The following is a 6,000-nucleotide window of genomic DNA, read 5'->3' as shown; positions in this document are numbered from 1 at the left end:
GTGCGTTCTGGTGCATGCTCCGTGTTATTGTGTTGGCCAACCCAGTTGCCATGGCAATGAGGCGTTGACTCGACCCATTGAGTAGCAATTGGAAAAAAGCCTCACTCGCCCTCAAAATATGCGTTTTGCCCTTTGCGTGCCACACAGCAAGGCTTAGCGTAAAGTTAACAAAGTTTTTGGCGGCTTAATTGGGTTAAATATTGTGCTTTTTATTGGTTTCAGCCTCGGTAATCACGGCTAGTCCATAGTCTGAGCTTTGCTCTGCCACATGACCGACTATTTCGTAGTGCCTTAGTGCATTTTGTGCGCTGACGGAAAATTGAAATAGCAAACTGTCAAGTTCATGAAAAGAAAAGTCTTAGCAGCTGACACACAGTCAGAGAAAGAGAGAGAGAGAGAGAGAGCGTTTAAATTTCAATTAAGCCAAAAGCCAGTCTCGTGTACTCGTTACAGCTCATAAATTCCTTGACTTGTGTCAGGATATGTTAGCTTGGGCCCAACATTTTGCTACCACCAAAATGCCCAAAAGTTTCTCGCTGTGGCATGTCAAGAGCAGCAGCAACAGCAACGGCAGCAGCAGCAATAGAAGAGTTACCCTGGCCAAGTCCAGTCAGTTAAGTGCCCTAGAAATAAACTGCACACATTGTAGAGAGCGAGAGACTGAGAGACTGCAACAGCACAAATCGAAACAGCAGCCAGGCAAATTTTAGCAGCAGCAGCTTGCCACGGGGTGTGGCCACAGCCACAGCTGCTACTGCTACTGCAGTTCTTTTAATTAAAATTGCTCTCGGGGTGTAACTGCATTCGAGGCTATGAGCCATGTGTCTTGCAAGCTCTGGCCTTATCTCAGGCAATGCGATCCAATGCGATGCGAAGCGATTCGACTTCACATATGCGTGCTACGCCCGACTGAACGAACAGCTTATGTATTTATGCGTCCTGGTCTTTGCCAGTTGCCAGTTGTTTCGTGGATTGCTGTTGCACCCACTGTGCTCCATTTGCATGCCACCCGCATTTGGTCGTGGCTTGTTTGTTTCGGCCACCCACAAACTAACACACACACAAACGCACTTGGCTGCTCTTTCTCTATGCGAGCTAGACGCAGTTTTGGCCTGTCAACTTGTCAGTTGTGTTGGGCTCATAAAGATGGTGATGACAGGACGTCATGTGAGGCATGCGAAGTGGGACGTGGAACGTTGCTTGACGGTGGCACTTAACTCCGACTCCGACTCAGACTCAGACAGGTGCATGCATCGCAACTTTGTTGTTGTCCCAAGTTGTTCTCTCAGCGACTCACGTAGCTACTTTGCAACTCATCGGCTCTTCAGCTGATATACATATATGCTCACATAATGCCTTCAATTTAAGCTCGCTTTTAGACCGAAGCTAAGTCCCAGACCGAAGATGGTCAACTTATTACAGGACGTGCTCTAAGTGGCCCGAAAATTTTGGCCTAGGCTAACTTAATTCAGCTATGCTCTGATTTGATTTTTATACCCTCTACCCATAGAGTAGAAGGGTATTATGAGTTTGTGGCTCCAGAAATTGTGTGTCACAGTCAGAAAGATGCATTTCCGATCCTACAAAGTATATATATTCTGGATCATGGTCATGATATAGATTTGTCCGTCTGTCTGTCTGTCCGTCTGCATGAACAACTAGATCTCACAGACTATAACATATAGAGATGTAATTTTTTTCGACAGCACTTGTTAAGTATGTTTCAAATTTTTGCTTTGGCTGACCATCTGGTATATTTTGTATTCAATAATATATTTTAAATGAAGTACTAAGCCAATTTACCAAATATAATATATAGTATATATTTAATATATTTGCGGTATATAAATTTATATATTTTAAAATAAATACTGCACTGTTTTAAATGTAGTACTATGTGAATATACCAAATATATCTTTCGGTCTAACTTAGTATTTTTTCAGTATATTAATTTGGTATATTTAAAAAAAATAATATCGAACTCTTTTTATTTAAATTTAGTACCATTTCAGTATACCAAATATATCTTTCGGTATTTGTTAGTATTTTTTCGGTATATTAATTTGGTATATTTTAAAAATAATAACGAACTCATTTGATTTTAATGTAGTAATGTTGATTTTTTTTTTTAAATTTTGTACTATATCAATATACCAAATATATCTTTCGGTATACCTTAGTATTTTGTTGTTATATTAATTTGGTATATTTTAAAACTAATAACGAACTGTTTTGATTTGAATGTAGTACTATATCAATATATCAAATATAGCGCATGGTATATTTTCAGTATTTTGCCCTATATGCATTCGGTATATTTTATGAATAATACCGCACTACTTTGCTTTTATTCACAAAAAGTAGCTGGTATCTCACAGTCAAGCACACTCGATTGTAGTTTTCTTACTTGTTGGTTGTTGCTAGCAGCAACAGCGTCACAAAATCTTGGGCAGAGTCTAAGGGCAAGTGCAGAGTTATTACAAAAGCTCATTAGTTCAACTCCACTTGTGTCGCCCAGCTTCTTAATTCCCCCTGCATTGCTTCATTGATGTGACTGTGACTGTATCTGTTCTGCAGCTTGCGCTTAATTGAAACAGTTGAGCGCGGCAAGCGTGGCATTGCTGCGCAGCTTAAAGATTAATTATCCTTCAACTTGTGTGCACATATGAAGCACAAATACGCACAACCAATACACACACACATACATCACACACAGTTGCAAATACGTTGTGGGAGTCAAGGCGGTCTCAAGTCAATTACAGCAGCCAAGTGTTGATTTCAGTTAATTGCTGACACCGTTTAATGACACAATCGAACCAGCTGACCCCAGACCAGAGATCAATGTCGAACTTTCACCCTTGCCACACAGAGTTCGCATGTTACGCGGCTGCATAATTAATTTTCACTTTTGTCAAAGGCAACAGATTAAAAAATTAAAATGTATTTGATTAAGATTCCTCAGTTTTCGTATTTCGTTATCGCTTTTGCTCTTGGCTTTGTGTCATTAACTTTAAGATGCAGTCGCACAAATGGAAAAGCCCTTTGAGATTTTCATTTCACTACACACACACACAATCGCAACTGCAAAGTAAAGGGAAAACTCAATTTCGAACCGGTTTTATAGTGCGTGACGGCATCAAAAATAGTTAAAAGCATTGAAATGCTTTTAGCTTAAATGCGCAACCAGCTGGACCGTGCAGCAATGCGTGAAAAGTGTTAGCTGCCACTTGCCACTCACAGAGAAAGAGAGAGAAAGAGAACAAGAGAGTCAGTTTCTGTCAGAATTAATTAAGATTATCATTGATTTCAATTGCAAGCAACCACACTTCTCCCAAAAAATATTTTGTAGCACAGTTATTGGGGCAGCAGGCAAGACAAAAGTTTAAATTGTTTACAGTTTGCTTTTTTATTGCAGCTTCCACGATAAATATGCCCGGCATAAGTATGTGTAAGTAAAAGTTTCTTGAGCAATAAATTTTATTAGCATAAAATACGTAAAGCGCTTTTCGAAGATTTTCGGCCGCCGGCCAGTTTCCAAAGGTATTGCACACATTTTTTTATACTTTTTTTCTTTGCTTCTTTGGCTTTTTGTTTGCCTGAAGTTTGCGCCGTAAACTGGCAGCTGAATGCCTTTGCACATGGCACAATTGTTGCGCAGGAATAAAAAAAACTTTAAGCTGAATGCAATGGCTATTTTGATGCTGATCATTTTTGACAGCACAAAATCTTTAGCATAGTTTTGGGCGTGCTAAACCCGCAAACTTAAAAATAGTTCTTTATACTAAATTTGCATATAAAGTTTATACGTACAGTTTGACGGTGATTGTTGAAGCTTTGCTTGCTAATCTTGCATCAGTAATTTCCACTATTTTCCGCGATTTCTGTTAGTCAGCAAACAGCACATGAATCAGCATTGATGGCACAACTGTCGACGACTAACGACTGACCACAGCTGACTGTTTGTTCGGAATGCTGACCGGAGCACAACAACTCAGAGGCGACGACAAACGGCAAACGGCAAATTGTTGACTTGGACTTGGCATTTATTTGCCCCAAAATGTCTGCACGGTGACGCTGACGGTGACGCTCTCAGGTGCTGCGATGTGGCATCGCGTCGCGTTGCCTGCCAACTTCAAATCCAAACTGACCGCAAAACATTTGCAGTTTGAACTTTATGCCGCAAACGCAAGAAGGCAACTCGACGCTGGCAGCGACGTCAACTCCAAAATAATAACAATAAAACACAAAAAAAAAAACTCAAATCAAAGGCACTAAAAACCAAAAACGCGAATCCAAATGCAAATATGCACAAGTGTGTGTGTGTGCCGCTACAATTTGTGTGTGTAAGTTAGTGTACTACTCTATATATGATGTTGTTGTGGGTCTTGGCCCAAGGGCTTGGCATCGTTGCAAAAGAAATTATGGCCAAGTTGCCTGCCGTTGTTGCGGCTCGTTGCTAGTAGCTCGTTTGCTTGCTAGTTTGTTGTTGTACAATGGGCTAAATTACTAATATTTTTGTATTAGAAATGGTAATTTGAACAGAACTAATCGAGGCTTTTGTATTGCTTCGCACAATAGCTAAGCAAATTAGTTTATAGGAGGAGGAACTTTAATATTGAATGTTTTCGATAATAGAAATATAATTTATTTTGTATATAAATAAAGTAACAAGCCTTCCGAAATTTAGAAATCAAGTACAATTTTTTATATAATATTATAATATTGAAACATAAGCTAACTCACAAGAAGTCGTATACGTAATACAAGTTCATTGTCATATACCAGGTGCGGTTAAATAAAATTTTTTTTTTATGTTTTTTTTTAATTTAAACACATATTAAATTCCTTAAACCTAAATTTTCTTTATTCTTTTCTTATTCGAAATAAATCTATGATTCTTATGCTATGAATATTGTTCAACATACCACAAGTCGTATACTTAACATAAGTTACATGTATATATTTACATTTTATTTACATTAAATTATTATTAAATTATTTAAATGTGAATACAACAAAATGTTGTTTTATTGCATTTTAACACATACTAATTTTCCTTTTTTAAATTCTTTATCCTTTTTTTACTCAAAGAAAACATAGATTCTTCACAAAATTTTGTTGCTTTTTTCACATATTGACAATTATCATTGTTAATAATTTCTGAGATTTCCAAAAACTGCTTTACTTAGATCTTCTAATTTTCTTTATTCTTTTTTATTCATGTTACCATCTGACTTGTATGCTAGCAATATTTAACTTAATAATTTGCTTTATTTTGAGGCATAGAAAAATTAATAAAAACAATTTCTTGGCTTGCCAAATATTACTTTACTCGCATTTATCCCATTGTGCGTTGCTGTGCTAATTTGTGTTTGCGGCTTTCGCACATCAAGCTTCAACTCTTGTTGCCGTCGCCGTTGCTGTTGCTGCTGTTGCTGTTGTGGTTCGGTCGGTCAGCGCGAAAAATGAAGTTGACCTGCTTTTAGCCTGTGCCTAACGCGTCAGGAACTGGCACACACACATACACACACACACGCACACACACTTGTTCAGCTGAACACTTCCGAGCAAATTTACATAGGCTCGAGCTAAAGAAATTATGCATGCCGCTGTTGATATTGAAATGCCGAGCAAGTTGAACTTTAAGCCACCCACTCTTAAGAGAGACCGAAAAGTGAAAGTAAAGTGGAGTCAGCGTCAGCTTTAGCGTCAGAGCGCCAGAGGCCGAGCTGAACTTTCACTTTGGCTCAAACAATCGCCAGTTTGCAGGCCATAAACACGTAAGGCACGAAAAGCAAACAAAATAAATACACTCTGTATATAAAGCATGCAAATCTAGCGAACAGTTGTTTGCAGGTGTAAGAGCGTGCTTTTGTATTTGTATTTGTTTGCTTGAGCTTGAGTTTGTATTGGGAGTGCAACGCGAAGCGACGCGACGCGACGCCTTGACGAAGTCACAGGAAGTCGTTACAGGAAAAGGGTCCGACATCAAAAGCAGG

This window comes from Drosophila nasuta, chromosome 2R (genome assembly GCF_023558535.2).
Source record: "Drosophila nasuta strain 15112-1781.00 chromosome 2R, ASM2355853v1, whole genome shotgun sequence".
In the NCBI taxonomy this organism is placed as follows: Eukaryota; Metazoa; Arthropoda; class Insecta; order Diptera; family Drosophilidae; genus Drosophila; species Drosophila nasuta.
This window is presented reverse-complemented; position numbering follows the sequence as displayed.